This window comes from Neovison vison, chromosome 2 (assembly GCF_020171115.1).
Source record: "Neovison vison isolate M4711 chromosome 2, ASM_NN_V1, whole genome shotgun sequence".
In the NCBI taxonomy this organism is placed as follows: domain Eukaryota; kingdom Metazoa; phylum Chordata; class Mammalia; order Carnivora; family Mustelidae; genus Neogale; species Neogale vison.
Window position 1 is genome coordinate 220,708,292 of NC_058092.1, and position 16,642 is coordinate 220,724,933.

Below are 16,642 nucleotides of genomic sequence, written 5' to 3' on the forward strand. Positions count from 1 at the left end.
TTTCCATTATTCTCTAGTTTTTCAGCTCTGTTGATCTTCCTTTATAACATCTTGTTTCTCCTGCTTCCAGTTCTATCTTTAAGGATTTTGAACATTGCGAAAAAAAACTTATATTCTGTGTCTTAGTTTTCCGTTGTCTGCAGTTCTTAGAGGGAGGTATCAAATTCTGTTCTCTGTTGTTTCTGCTGATTTTTGCTTAATGTGGCTTGTGACTCATGTGCTTTGTAATTTTGAATTAACTTGGCAGAATTTTATCTGTGGAAATCATTAGGCGGTCTGTTTTGAGAGCACCTTTCTCCAGACATAATTTATGTTCCCTTTTTGTGGGGGATCAGGAGTGCTACCAACCTAAGGCCACTTTATGTTATTCTCTTGGCTTAAGACTTTTTGGACCATATTGGGGTTGTGTGTGTGTGTGTGTGTGTGTGTGTGTGTATTTTGTGCATCTGTGTATGGTTGTTTTTTGTTGTTTCGTTTTGTTTTTGTCTCTCTGTGTGTGCGGTTTTTAATTCCTTCTGTTGGTGGTTAGATTTTTTGGTCTGCCTTTTACCTGAGGGTATTACCCTTTAAGATTCTGGATTTATCTGTATGTGTATAGTAGGGGTCTATAACAACTCCCTGCCTTGTAGAAAGAACTCTCCACCCCCCGTAACTTAAGACTTGAGGAAAATCTGCTTTCTAATTTAGCAGTTTTTCCTTCACAACATTGAGCTCATCATCTTCAGAAAACCAAGCAACTTTTTTTTTTTTCTGATCTTACTCATCTCAATAAATTGACTATGATTATGATTAGGATTCCTTCATAAATTTTAAGCACTCTAGCTATTTTGGAAATTACTGAAATAAAAGTATTTCCATAAGTATTTCCTAATAATAGTATGGTCTCTATAATGGCTTTATATTGAGAAAGTTTTGCATGTTTAGATTCCTCTTTTGAGTCCTAGCTACAAATTTTTGTTTTTAAACCAATGATCCAAAACGCTAAAGCTGCAGCTGGCTGCTGTGTTCTGACGATACTGAGAACATTGGTCTAGGCGCACTGATTGCTTACTGATTTATCAGGTGCATCTTGACCTTTGTGTCATAGCAAAGGCAAACACTTGTTGAATGCACAATGTCCTTTTTTCCAATTCCTGTAAGAAGGTATTAATGCTTATAGGAATGAACAGATTGGATTAATGTAGTAATTTATCTGCAAAAACTTTGAAATATATCTTCTTTTTTTTTTTTAAAGCTTTCATTTCTGGGGGTGTACCAAAGGTAATAACTGTTTAAACTTGAATTTGAAGAAGGTAATTTGCTTCTGGCAGAAGGTTTTTCCAAACTCCTTTCTGTAGTTTCCAGGCACATGATTGAAAAATATAGTAGTAAATGTGTATTATCTTAGGGCTTCCAGGCTTTTTTTAAGCTTAAAAGTAACTCCAGAGGTACTGGTTTGGGCCTTCTTTCTTCCCTCTCCCTCCTTTTTATTTAAAACACCATATCATTTATTATATTGGGCCAGCAGGAATCAGTTTAAAGAGGTTGAGAGCTGTTTTAGATTAATGACTTGGCAACTTGGAAATAGCCCACAGGAGTCACAGTCCTGCTTGTCTTGGAGTGAGTTTTAAAAACTCAGCCATTAAGAATTGTTTCCATAAGCTGCCAAATTGAAAGTTGGAGTGAAGAAAAACCTTAGACTGATTCACACACCCCAACATTCTTGTCAGTGTGCTTTATGGGGATCTTGTTATTTGAAGGATGGCATAGTCTACAGGATGAAAAGCTTTGTCGTGACAATCAATAAATAATGCAACTCTGGGTTTACATAGACTTCATATTGCTTTCCTCACAGTTCTCGATTTTTCATTTTCATATAAGGTATTCTCTTTTGTTTCATATTTTTTCAAGTCATAGCCATTTATTACATCCTAACTTTCTATATTGGAAAACCCCTCCTTTTTCTTTTTCCCATTCGTAGGATTGCACAGCAGCCTTTCAGTTAAACAAAATCAAAGTTGTTCACTTGTTCAGTGTTCCACCCCCTTGAAGTAAGCCACATAGCTCCCTGTGGGCGTGCCAGGCCTCATGCTGCTGCCATAGTTACTTGATCCTCATCTCCTGTCACTCTTGGCTCTTCAGGATGTCTCTTCATCTGCTTTCTTAGCTCCGCCTTTGCCCTCCTCCACCCAGTTTTTGTACTGCTCTAGTCACCTCCCTTCTCAAAGGCTCAGGAGCAGTTCTCAAGAGGTTTTTTGTTGTTGTTGTGTTCCTTTTCTCAAGTAGTCTTGAGAAAGTTATTTATACACTGTCTAAAGGTATGTGTTTCACTGAGAAATTCCTACTGCAGGATCAAACCTCTCAGTCTTAACATTTTGCAGTAGGTTTGGTTTTTTTTCTTGTCAAGAGCTTAGTATTCTAGGTAAAGTACACATGGCTTTTGTATCCCAGTATAATGTGTTAAACACAGAGAAGATTACTATCTAAAAGAACCTGGCAATCTTTAAAGAATTCACATAATATAAATAATCCTACTTTGATTTCTCCGTTTTAGGTATTTTTCACTTAGGTTGTCACATAGTGTGTGCTGTAACTAATGATCCTCATATTATTCATAAAAATGGAAGATTTGTTCTTTATGTGTACTTTCATGTGGAAACCTGTCTTAAATGTTAACCTTAAGTCATTTTCACATTGATAGTAATCTGATCAAAATGGGTGATCTATTCTTAGAAATTTAATGTGGCATTCCTTTTATTTTTGTCAAATTAGCCCACAAAAATAACGTTTCTCATATGTATCAACATCTTTCTGAGCCTTGAACTTGAAAATTGAGGTGACTTACACAGTGCTTGTCATTAATTGTGTTTTTCTTTTTTCTTCCCAGCCCTCCAATTAAATCTACTGTCCTTGTACTTGATACCCTTAAGGATTTGAGCCCATAGATTAATGGTATACCTGTTCTAGGTTGACTATGTCTTTGCATATTCACTTTGGTATCAACCTGTAACATTCTTATTCCTTTTTCCATGAGGATGTGGTGGCAGATCACAGTTAGACTGGCTTCAAAATAATTGGTCTTAATTATTTCTAAATCATGGTTAGTGAAGTGTAAGAACAAACATTATTGCAAGAAAGGATTTAAGTGGCTTTTGATATTCTTTTCTTAGTGTACAAGTCAGAAGATTAGAATGAAAGCAAGAGCTCATGACACAAAACTGTATGGCTTGCTAGTAGATTGTAGGGTTTCTGTAGTTTAAATTATACAGACTAATTAACACTGTAGGTTGTTAATTAGTGACAATCTTTATTTCCCTTTTATATTAGTTGCCATTTGTGATACTTTTGTTTAAAATAGAGCCATGTGTTGGAGTCCCTGGGTGGTTCAGTTGGTTAAGCATCCGAACCCTCCATTTCAGCTCAGGTCATAATCTCAGGGTCATGAGATAAAGCTGTGTGTTGGCTTAAGATTCTCTCTCTCCTCCCTTGGACCTTCCTACTCACTCTTACACTCTCTCTAAAAATGAATTTAGAAAATAAAGCCACAGGTGCCTGGGTGGCTCAGTGGGTTAAAGCCTCTGCCTTCAGCTCAGGTCATGATCCCAGAGTCCTGGGATTGAGCCCCACATAGGGCGCTCTGCTCTGCAGGGAGCCTGCTTCCTCCTCCTCTCTCTCTCTCTGCCTGCCTCTCTGCCTACTTGTGATCTCTGTCAAACAAATAAATAAAATCTTTAAAAAAAAAAGACACATATTTTTTAAATAAATAAATAAAGCCACGTGTTAAAATACAAGTTTAAGAAGCATATTGTCTATTCATATCTTTCTGCCAGAGTTGTACATCATCCCCCCTCCCCAAACCATTAAAGACCAAGCTCACATGTAACTTCCTAGGAACCTTTCAAATTGGCTCTTTCCTCCAAGTCAGTAATATGTCTGTTATAACACACTAACACAGTGGGCTAATATAATTGCTTGAGAAGCTATCTCTCCCTTTTTCCTTCCCTGGTCCACAAGTTGCTAGTGTTCTAGGATGAGGGATAATGTTTCATTCATTTCTTTCATTCTCCACTGTATTATGTCCTCAGCTGTAGCACATGATAGGTGTTGAATGAATTATTGTCAAAAGAATAAATGAATTTAACCGGAAGTGGAAAGATTTATTGATGAATTGACTTAACCAGCTTCAAATTTAAAGGTAATTTTTTAAAATCTAAAATCATAAATTTGGCACAGAACAAGTTGATATTCTCCAACTAGAGTAATAGTACTTGGGGGCAGAAAGTAGGAAGCAGAAAGTAGGCCAGTTTTGTGTTTGTTTGTTTGTTTAAAGATTTTATTTATTTATTTATTTGAGAGCAAGAGAGAGCACAAGCAGGTAGAGGGGCAGAGGGAGAGGGAGAAAGCAGACTCTCTGCCGAGCAGGGAGCCCGACTCAGGGCTCAGTCCCAGGAACCCAAGATCTTGACTTGAGCCAAAGGCAGATGCCCAACTGACTGAGCCCCACAGGAGTCCCTCATTTTTGTCTTGATTAAACCTCCTATCATACTACCAGTTTGCCTAAGGGAATGGAAAGGTGGCAAATCTACCAACTCTCCCACAGATACTTTCACAAAGGGCAGGTGGAACTGGAGGAGAATTTTTCTAAACCTATCTCCTGCCCTGTTTTATGGTAGTATTCGGGAGATTTGGAAGTTTTACAGGACAGGAGGTGTTCTTGTAATGAATAGGGAGCATGTGTTCCAGAGCTTGATCTGAGAGGAGATCGTTAGTCCTTTACATCATGTGATTTGTCAGCTTGGCCACCTACCTATCTTTTTTTTTTTTTTTTTAAAGATTTTATTTATTTATTTGAGAGAGAGAGACAGTGAGAGCATGAGCGAGGAGAAGGTCAGAGAGCGAAGCAGACTCCCCACGGAGCTGGGAGCCTGATGTGGGACTCGATCCTGGGACTCCAGGACCACGCCCTGAGCCGAAGGCAGTCGTCCAACCAACTGAGCCACCCAGGCGTCCCGGCTACCTACCTATCTTATAGCAGTGTTTGAAGCTAAGTACTTGAAGAAATTTTTTTGGATGAGAGTACTTAAATTTCCAAAGAGTAAGAAAGAAGGCTCTTTTAAATTGGGTAAATTATTTGAAATATGAAACATTTTTTTCAACTAAAGAGATTTTTTCCCCTCATATTTAGAAAAAGCAATTAAAAAATGCCTACATTGGTCCCCCACATCCTTGGATGGAGCAAATTAAAGCAACAGTAGTATTTTTAACAAATTGCAGAGGCACCTGAATGGCTTATTTGGTTAAGCATCCAACTCTTGATTTCAGCTCGGGTCATGATCTTGGGGTCATGAAATTGAGCTCCGCATTAGGCTCTGTGCTCAGTGCAGACTCTTGAGATTCCCTCTGTCCCTGTGCCCCTCCCTCTGCTCATGCATGCTCGCTCACTCTCTCTCAATAAATAAGTAAATTAATTAAATCTTAAAAAAAAATTGTGTGTCATGAATGTCTATGTCATGTGACCATAATGTATTTACATTTACCTGTTTTCTGTTCCTTTTTTTTTTTTTTTTTGGACTTTTCCCCAAAGCAGAAATTATTTGTGAGTGTTTTTTAATAGCACATAAATATTTATTCTTCACTTTTTAATGTTTCTTTTTCCCCCGTGTAGCCTTTGTATTCCTCTAAGAGGTGGTTAATAAAATGCATTGTTTTTGGTAGTATTGTGCCATGGGAGAGTCAAAGCCACATGCTGTTTTTTCCACTTAAAGTTTGGCAACTTTCAGATACAATACAAGCTCACTACTTTGGTTAATTTTTGTTTTAAATGGGGATCCTGTCCAAACTTTAGACCTAATGATTTACTGAATTTCTGTGTCAGCTTTATTAGGCTTAACTTGGCCAATCTTTGTGTAGGTTATGTTGCATACATTTTTTTTATCCAGCAAAAAACCTTATTTTGAACATTAATCATATTTCACTTATTTCCAGCCTTTCCTTTTCTGTAACTGCTTCATCTTTAAATGTTGGATTACCTCTTTTAACAAATAATCATCTATCAGATATTAAATGGGCAAAGGATATTATTCATTTACCATCCATAATATTTTTTGAACTTGCCCTATGCTAGGTGCTGAGGGGCCCTGCCTGCCAGTTGCTCAGCAGCACGTGTGAGAACTATACCGGCAAACAGAAAATTGTGAGTCAATGTAATGCGTGCTAGGTTGGAGATAAGCCAGAGGGCTGTGGCACTTGAGGCTTTGAACTTCAACATGGAGGCCTTCCTTCACAAATCCATCTTTGCAAGGGAAGCAAAACCAGGATTTTCCTAAATGGGAAATTATAGAATATAGCCAGATGCCTGCAGACAAGAGTTGAATTTCACCAACTTGGCAGGGCTCTCATTATCTTCTGAAGCATGAACACCATGGTTGGCATTTTTATCAAGGAGTTACCCATGTTGTATTTATTACTTCTGAGAACAGTTGGTTTGGTGGGGGGAATCCGTAAGAGTAAGAACTATGATTTTGCACTTCTACAGTTCTAGGGCCATCTCTGACTTAGGTTTCATAACTCTAGGATGGCAGACTGTTCCATGGAGTTGAGTCCTACATAGAACTCACACTCCTCTTAATTGTTTCAGCTTTGGTGTTTGTGTTTTTGTTTTTGTTTTTCTTTCCCAGGCCTTTCTTCTCCCCTTGAATTTTGCTCCCTCAGCTGAATCTCTTGTGCTATTTGGTTGTTCCTCCCCTATCTGGGTTCTCTTAAACCCAGAGCCTGCCCACACCTTTGTAAAATTGACCTATTATGAAAATCACGTGTAACGAAAAATCACTTCTCTACTTTATCTCCATTGCCAGGAGTTGTGTGACCTTACATGCTTAACCTCTTGGAGCCTCCGTTTTCTCATCTATAAAAGGAACCTTATAGTACTGCCTGATGGAGTTGTTGTGGGTGGTACACAGGATAGGTATTTAAAGCACATAGTGGTTTGAATTATTCCAGTGGCACTCTAACTGCTTGGCAGGAGTTACTTCTCCAAGAACACAAGAATTTGCACATAGTTGACTTTCTAAAAATTTTTTTAGATTTATTTATTTATTTTAAATTTTATTTTACTTTTTTTTTTCAGTGTTCTAAAATTCATATTTATTTTTTATTTGACAAGAGCGAGAGAGAGAGAGAGACGTTGAGAGCAGGAACAAAAGCAGCAGGGGGAGTGGGAGTGGGAGAGGGAGAAGGAGAAGCAGACTTCCTGATGAGCAGGGAGCCCAACGCAGAGCTCTATCCCAGAATCATGGGATCGTGACCTGAGCTGAAGGCAGACACCCAGGCACCCCAACTTTTAATCTCTTTAATTTCATGCCCTGTGATCCTTTCCCTTCCCTCCACTTTTCTGGCACTTTGCTTTCCTTTTTGGTGAGTGTTTAGATTTAGTGGGGTTTTTTGTTGTTGTTGTTGTTGTTGTTTTTGCTACTTTGATCATAACTGAGTGGCCATCACCCAGGCATATCCATCAGCAGCACTTACGGACAGTTTCCATGTGCTAGGCATTGGAATACAAAGATGCTCCCATTTAAATAAGGGAAACTAATGGAAGCAGCCATCTGGTGTGAGTTCTGTAATGCTGTTATTTAAAGCATAATGGAAACACGGGATGAAGAAGCTTTAATTTTGTTCTGAGTAGATTAGGAAAGTAGGTTAGATTTTAACTTGGCCTTGAATTCTCACTTGGTGGTTAAAAGGAAGATCACGCTAGGCAAAGGGAGCTCTTTATACAAAGACTGGTAGAGAGATAAGTGTATTTGGTGTGAGTAGTCACCACAAAGTTAAAAGTCTATGTTTCCCTCCCCCACCACTCCAATTCTGTCATAGTAAAAAAGCAAAGAGAAAACAAATAGACTTTTTTTTTTTTTCTGGACATGAAAGATTGCTTGCCTGTATAGTGAATAAAGAGTTATGCTTTATTTGCTATTTTTATTTTGAGTATGTGAAATGAGAGCAAACATAGTTTTGAAGCACAAAAGCTTCAAAGCAGTATGTGAATGGGCATATGCTTGAACTATGCCCAGAACTGTTGATTTTGCTTCCACTTCGTGTGTTTCCTTCTTTTGATCACTTACTATAAGCCAGGCACTTTACAAAGGTTATCTCTTTTAAGCCATAGAACTTTTATGAATTAAGATTTTCCTTGTTTTATATAAGACAAAACTAAGACTCAAAGGAGCATAAAAAACCAAAACCAAGGAACTTTTTTAAGATGTATAGTCTGTAAGTGACAGCTCTTCCTCTGAGCCAGCATTCTCTCCCAGGCTTGTTCTGCTCATCCTAAAGCCAAGTGTAGAGCTGCTTGCTGCCTAAGAACCTTAGACTGGTCCCAACCAATAAATCACTGACCAGCTGGCTGAATGGTACAGGCAGTCAAAACTTCTGAAGTTTTGCTTCCTTCACCTAAGAAGTGGAGTAATTGAGTCTGCATTGGAGCAGATGAGTCTACACTTTCTTTTAACTTTATAATTTCTTCTTAGGTTCCTTCCATCTGTTTCATTCATGCCTCATGACTTTATACAACCAAGCTATATGACGTAGTGGGGAATGTTGTAACGCAGAGGTTGCAAAGGCATGACTATTTAACTTAAAAAAAAAACAAAACATTTATTTATTTTAGAAAGAGAGCATATGGGGGGGGATACTGCAGAGGGACGGGAGTGAGAGAGTCTCAAGCAGGCTCCCTGCTGATCACTGATCACGGTACCTGTTGTAAGGGCTTGATATCATGACCTAAGCTGAAATCAGAATTTGGATGCTTAGTTGACTGAGCCACCCAAGCGCCCCTAAAATCACTTTAAAATCAAAGTAATGATTGCCTCTGAGGAAATGAAAGAGGGGATTGTCTGGGGAGAGGCATGAGGGAGCTTTCTATGGTGAAGAAAATGTTCTGTATTTTTTTTTAAAGATTTTATTTATTTGACAGAGAGAGAGATCAGAAGTAGGCAGAGGCTGGTAGAGATGGGGGGGGGAAGCAGGCTCCCTGCTGAGCAGAGAGCCCGATGCGGGATGATCCATGGGATCATGGCCTGAGCCAAAGGCAGAGACTTTAACCCACTGAGCACCCAGGCGCCCCTGTTCTCTATTTTGATAGGAGTTTGTACAAGTATAAACTTAAATTTCTCCATTTCTTTGTATGTAAATTTGTATCAAAAGAAAAAAGCCATAAGCAAATATTGAACTCTGGGTAATGATAAGCATGCTGAAGTATTGGGGAATATATATGGATATCTGTCACTTCAAAATGTACCAAAAATAACATAGATTAATGAATGGATAGAGGAATGGGTAGATGAGGTATGTGATAAAATAAGTATAGTAGAGTGTTAATGGTAAAATCTAGACAGGGCTTGTGTAGTGCTTACTCATATTCTTTCAAATTTGCTGTAAATTTGAAAATCTAAATAAAATAACATAAAATATTAAAATATTGTCAGAATGGGGAAGTCACTTTTAAAATGAGTCAACAGGGGCACCTGCGTGGCTCAGTGGGTTAAACCTCTGCCTTCGGCTTGGGTCATGATCTCGGGGTCCTGGGATCCAGCCCCATATTGGACTCTCTGCTCAGCAGGGAGACTGCTTCCCCTCCCTGCCCCCCCCCCCCGCCTACTTGTGATCTCTCTCTCTGTCAAATGCGTAAATAAAATCTTAAAATAAAATGAAATAAAATGAGTCAACAATTTCATATCAGTAGTCCCCTCCTCACTTGAAGAGTCTTTTTTTACACCACCCCAGGCTCTAGTTGGACTACCATGAATTAAACTTGATTTAAACAGCTCAGAGAGACCTTTTCTTTCCTTTGCTGATCCTGTAGATGGGGAGGTTCCTTCCCATAGACATTTCAGGTTAGTCTTAATGTCCCACAGAGCTGAAGCTTGCCAAGCAAAGCTCTTCTCCTTGGTTCTCTGAGTCACTGATAGTTATACCATATTTCTAGAATTTTTTTTTTTAAGATTTTATTTATTTGACAGAGATCACAAGGAGGCAGAGAGGCAGGCAGAGAGAGAGAGAGAGAGAGGAGGAAACAGGCTCCCCACCCAGCAGAGAGCCCGACTCGGGGCTCGATCCCAGAACCCTGGGATCATGACTGGAGCCAAAGGCAGAGGCTTTAACCCAGTGAGCCACCCAGGTGCCCCATATTTCTAGAATTTAATGTCACCACAGCCAAAGATTAAACTTTTCTTTCCCTCCCTCTCCCACACTAGAAATATTCTTAATCTGGCGATGTTTGTTAAAGGAAAACCCCTTTTTTTTTGGTTTCATGCTTTATTTTCAGTCAACCACAAGTTTGAGTTGCCTTGTGTTTCTTTATTCTTTAACAAATGACATCTCGTGCTTTCCCAGCACTTTAGTTGGAGACAACTTCTCATTGTGCTGGTTTGAGTTCTGGCACTTGAGAGCATCTTCATTCTGAAGTTCAGGGCAGGGTGTCCCTCTTGTATTTGAAACGGAGTGCTTATCTTCTCCATTGCTTAAGCCTCAGCACCTGGTGGTGCCCCAGATGAGTGTCTCATCCAAGTTCTTGAAAATGTGTGGGTATGAAGAGTACGTGAACTCTTGTGCAGCAAAAGTGGAGGGGAGAGCTCTTAGAACAATGAGTTCAATCATGGGGATACCTAATTTCATATTTAAAAAAACCAGTAACATAGGTAAAATGTGTTTTGAATTATTTCCTTTTAAAAATGTCCTCTTTCTCTTTTCTAACTTTAATAACTGTTTGTTACAAGTCACTTTACATACTGAAAACACTCATTGTTTTACAATTCTGTGTGTTTGAAAATATAACAAAATGGCATTTAAATGAAACAAATACTTGAAATACAATTGGAGTCGAAGGGTAGAGGGAGGGAGATCAGGACACATTTGAGTTGTGCGGGAGCCCGTACTTGAATTAATTGTTAAGCCTCTGGCATTCAGTAGACAGTGTTTGTATTTAAAATCCACAAAACTGGTACGGAAAGGGAAGGAGAAATTTAATTGCTTGAGAGTTACCCTAGAAGAGTGGATCAGTAAATTTACATGAATCCCTGTAACAGGCCGGTATACCTGGGTGCCAAATAATGCCTAAACTGACCAAGAAAAGCTTGCTTTTCCACATCACTGTGGTGAAAGCATTGGTTCTCAACAACTTTCACGTTCACGAGGATTTTTTATAAAAGGGACTCCCTACACATTGGGCAAGCAACTGTAGTCCAAAAAGTATTGGCTGAATTTAACATACTGGGGGCTCGTGGATTCCTAAGAATGTCACACCTTGTCTATGCCAATAAGTCAGAGTATCTATTCTCGATACTAAATCTGATATCATTGGCAGATTTTCCCTTTATTGGAAGGATAATAGTCATAAGGGAGACTGTTTTTTCATCTATTTTGCTCTCTGATTGAGGTGTTTTTATGACCTTTTTTTTTAAAGCTATGAAATAATACTGGCAAGTCCCAAGAAAACTAGATCTGGATTTCATTTTGTCTTTTCAACTCTGTGTGATCTTGTGCACATTCCTGACATGTTACAAACAGCTTGTGTCTCTGAATGTGCAGTATCAATTTTCAGTGGTGAAAGCCCCAAAAGGAAACAGACTGATTCTTCCATGCACAAACAGCTGGGCAGTTGTGGATGGAATTAATTGCTGATATATATTGGCTGTGTTTTTCTTCTCTTGTCATTTCCTTTGCAGCTGTGAAAGTGAAGTTTGACTTGAAAACAGACATTTCCAGCAGTGCAAATCCAAAAAGTATCAAAATGGGATTCTTCAAATATATCTGAATGCTACCTTTGAGTTCAGTTTGGGAGTGAGATAGAGAAGAGCAAGGGATAGCAGGCAATGCATAATTACATATATGGTTGAAAATAAACAGGCACATGGACTTTGAGAAGTATTTTTGAAGGGGTTAGTTTAGTTTATGGTAAAGGTGACCTCATATGCAACAAAAGGCTAGATCAGCAAGCACCCCTTCCAGGATACTATCCTGGAAGAAGTTGATGTAGGCTAACTCTGAAAATATTGTGGGGTGGTGGGGGGAGAGGAAGAAAACAAAATGTTCAGTATGTAGACTGATTTATTGTTCCAATGTAAGGAAGTAGCAGTTGGCGCACAGGGTAATGTGACAGCATGTATCATTAAAAATAATATTTTTCTGGTCTTTTCCAAAAGCCTTTTCTTTGTTCTGAATTCAGTGTAAATGATTATATAGCTTACTTTTTATATGCATGGATATTTTACTGAAAAGAAACTTTTTTTTATTCCATGTGTTATAGTTCAGTTAAAACTGTTGGTTGTGTGTCTGAATATGCATATACAGGAAGTAGTATTGATTAAAATCACTTTGAACAATTATCAGATGTTTGGTAACAGTTTCAGTAACTGTTAAATTATTTTAGACACCAAGTTTTTTAGGTGGTAGGAGTACATGTTACAGAATATCTTATTTGGAAATAAATCAGAAAAAAATTAAAATCAAAACTCTATGAAACTATTTGAAAAAACAAATGCCTATAAAATTTTTAAAAGTTTGGTATGCATATTAGTGATTTCCACCAAAATAATTCTCCCTTTTATGTATTTTAACATTCTACCTAAAACGAGTTTATCAGTCAGATTCTTTTTTTTTTTTTTTTAAGGCAACTTCTGCTCTAGTTAGTTGATAAGAGAATGTTTTTATTGTTTCTGCATTACCCGAAGAACTAGAGTATTGATAGAGAAGGGAGGGTAGGTAATGCTTATGTTCATGATTGGATCCCCTGCTTTGGCCAAATAGTCCAAAAGTAAAGTTATAGAGTGAGCAATATTGCCAACAACTTGAGATAGGCAGAAGCTGCTGTTGCTAAACTTAGAAGTTGGCATGGCTGGACTTCCTTTTTAGTAGTGCACTTCCACCTCCCATTCTGCTGGTTGAGCTGGGTGATCTACCTTGTATTTTATCTTTACTTTCTTCACAAAAAAGAAATGAGCCCATATTTTATTTCACAGCAGGAAAGCAGATCTTCAAACATGAACTTCCCTTCCCTCCCCCATTTCTTTAAGGAGGATTAACCAATTAGTTTTAACTCTGAGGCCCTGAAAATTGTTGTGGCAGTATTAACGTGCAGTTCACTGTCACTGAAGTCTGCTTTGGGTGTGTTGTTTCCCCCAGAGTGGGCTCCACCCTTGCTCTAACCGCACCGGAGTGTGGATATCTCACTGTTTAAAACAAAGTTCATTTTTAGGGCAGCATTGCATCAGAATTGCCACACAAAAACCAGCTTAAGAAATTACAGCAACTTCAATTTTTTTTGTAAGTAATGGATTGTCTATTGTAAAACTGATAACGCACAGCTTAGGGGGAAACATAGATAAGATAGAAAGCTAGTTTTGTCCTAGCTGCTAGTAATGTGCAGTGTTCTTCTTGGGAAGGAGCCTGTAGCTTTATCACTCAACTAAATTTTTTCCTGTTAGTTCACTTGTTTGCTTTTTTGTTTTTGTTCCTTAAACGGTTTACTGGACTGTTGTTTTTAATTGTTTGGGGGATGACAGTGACTATTTAAACTAAGGAAAATACTGGTAGTTTCCCAAATGTGCTAATTACTTTACATAAAAATGTTTGGAGTAGTGTTTTGCACTGAATTTATTGGATCCATTAACAGCATAATCTGGCAATACTGTATTTCGAGACATCGTAGCATGAACTTTGTGTGTAAGAGTGGGTTCATTGAAATAAAAAAAGGCAGCATCTAAAGAGCCTTTATTTCTGTTATAATGATGCTTTGTCCTGCTGCTGTTGGGTATTTGTCAGAAGAGTTGGGGAAGGCTGCAGCCCAAAGTTCTGTTCCATGCCTTGTCTGTGCCTCTGTGTTCCTCCAGAGTTTGTGACGTGAGTGGTAAGTTGAACTGTGGGAGAATTGCGTTATTCAGTGAGGTCCACATTCAGAAATTTTTTCTTTGCAAATGGATCTGACTATTTTCCCCCCTCACATATTGGGGTTTTTTTAATAACTATGTTTTAAATGCCTGTGAAGTGTTTAGTTATGCACTGACCAGAGTAGACATGTTGAGAGAGAGGCTGTGCTCTGTGATCTCTTCTGTACTATTGTCTTCCTCTTGTGCATGTTCATCGTGTACCCTTGTGGAACAGACACACCCATTCAGTATAAGCAAGTTGAGCCACTTCAGTTGAAATCAAAGCTGAATGTTGAAAATGGCAGATTTTCGTAAAGCTTGCAGGAGTGACATTGTGTCATCCTTTTTGGACTTAGACTTGTGAGCATTTCCTTGTTTAGCTTCCTCTTTGAAACTTGGTAATAATTGTGTTTAGCCGTTTTCAAACATCACAAGGATGTAAGAATAAAGTGGATGCTTAGTACTATCAGATAAAAGCACTAGCCTGGGAATCAAGGCTATTACATTGGACACTGGTTTCTTTACTTGTAAACTTGGAAATTTGGGTTAGCTGTCTAAGATCTTTTCCAGCTGAGAATACCCTAATTCTCTTTGTAAAGACACATGCCTATTCCAAAAATGCTAAAGGGGATGTATTGAAATTGAGGGGAAAAAATATTTAGATGTTAACCCAGAATCATTCTTTTAAAGGACATGAAAGCTAAAGCTTTACTTTAAATAAACTGTGTATTTCAGAAATTTTAGAAGTTTACTCCTTGATTCTGTTCAGAAAAGAGTTCACTAATCATCACCTCAACAAGAAAATAAATTTTCAAGTTGTGTTTTGCCTCCCTACCCAATATATAAACCACATACATGCCACTTAATTTCTGAAATAAGTTTCCCTTATGGCACAGAAAATACTCTGTTTTAGGTTCTTTTTCATTTTTAAAATGTTGGTTTCAATCTACTGAGCTAGATGATCTCTGCTGTCTTCTTTGAACTCTAGGAGAATACACTTACTCTTAGATGTTTTTATAGTTGCTCCAGAGAAAAACTTGCCAACCACTTTGTTGTTAAATATTGAAATCAGGAAATTTTCTAAATAGATTTTATTTGGAACTTTGTAGAATGTTAGTAGTTCATACCTCCAGTAATACTCTTATTTTTTAAAAAAAATCACTAAAAAATCTGAGGTGCCTGTATGGCTTGCTCAGTTAAGTGTCTGACTCTTGATTTCAGCTCAGGTCTTGATCTCAAGGTTGTGAGATCGAGCCTCATGTCAGGCTCACATGCTGGGCGTGGAGCCTGCTAAAGAATTTCTCCCTCTCCCTCTGCCACCCGTCTCTAAAATAAGTAAACAAATAAACTGATTTTTTTCTTTTAATAATTATATAAGGAAAGAGGAGTGAATTTTTTTCACCAAGCTCTATATAGCTGCCTTCAAATCCTCTGTTTATTCCAGTATACAAGATGTATGACAAAATGTCCCTTTCCAGTCCTAATCCCTGAGCCTCAATCCCTAGGGGGCAGTTTCTTCTCTGTTTTTCAAAAAAATATCTATGAATGAGTGCACCTTTTTTTTTAAAAAAAACAAATTAAATTATACCATGCACACTGTTGTGTATCTACCCCATTCTTCTTAATAGCTGTATTTTACTTCAGTGTATGGATGGATGTACTATAATGTATTCATTCATCCTTTGATATCTGGATTATTTCCAAATTGTTCCTTTCTCCCCATCAGATATACTTAATCAGTATTCTCTCCTACCTCCATTTTGGGGGCAGAACAACAGGTGCTAAAAGGAGTAATAGTGCTGTGCAGACTCATCATTTTCTCCTCATCATTTTCTCCTCCTCTGGCTAGAACGCCAAGGGTAGGCCTACTGACCCAGCCATTCATGAGTGAGTAAGAACTGCCCTGGGAGTCATTTTTCAGCAGGTTAATGAAATAACATTGGGTTCAAAGTCTGATAACTTGAGTGTAAGGTTGTGGGCAGGTCAGTTAACCTCCTTGATCTTCTGTTTTGCCACCTATAAAATGAGAGGTTAAAATAGATGAGTTTTAATGCCCTTTCCAACTGTAGTATCTACGTATTTTTTGTTGCAGCATCTACGTAGATATGTAGTAGATTCATAGTATCTACGTATTTTTTTGTTGAAGCTGTCAAATGACAGCTGTCCTGAAAGCAGAATGGTAAAGAACTTCATTGTTTGATTTGTATAGTAACAACAAGGAAGGGGAAAAGAGGGGAAAAGAGAGGGTGCCTGGTTTGATTTAAGCTGTATAACGCAATTTTTTTTTTAAAGATTTTATGTATTTATTTGACAGAGAGAGATCACAAGTAGCAGAGAGGCAGGCAGAGAGAGAGGAGGAAGCAGGCTCCCTGCTGAGCAGAGAGCCCAATGCGGGGACTCGATCCCAGGACCCTGAGATCATGACCTGAGCCGAAGGCAGCAGCTTAATCCACTGAGCCACCCAGGCGCCCCTGTATAATGCAATTTATATTAAGTTTCTATTATTTAAATTGAAAGCATCTTTTGTGTATATTGTGTGATGTGTAATTTATTTGACCTGCCATTTGGGCTAAACTATTTTAAAGTATAAGACTGTAAAAAAGAGAAGTTGAGTATTATATTTTATATAAACTCTCCTTTTCTAGAAAGTCCATTTCAAAAGTATAAAACCATTCCAGAGAAAAGCAGATCCTTTTACCAAGCTGGAATACTTGAGGAGAAGATTCTGAGTGAGGTGATGTTTGTTT

The 16,642-nt window shown here is 38.2% G+C and overlaps 1 protein-coding gene across 6 annotated transcripts in view; it reads left to right on the forward strand.

The window, feature by feature from the left end:
• ADD3 (adducin 3) overlaps nt 1-16,642 on the forward strand; it is a 128,149-nt gene that overhangs the window by 59,005 nt on the left and 52,502 nt on the right. For 2 of the 6 annotated variants that reach the window (XM_044240477.1, XM_044240481.1), the window contains exon 1: nt 13,206-13,293. The exons of 3 other annotated variants lie outside the window; for them this stretch is intronic. The gene's annotated coding sequence lies outside the window, so the exon portion shown is untranslated. Of the gene's footprint in view, nt 1-13,204; nt 13,294-16,642 lie in introns of those variants that run through there. One more of the 6 variants, XM_044240483.1, reaches the window with a different exon arrangement.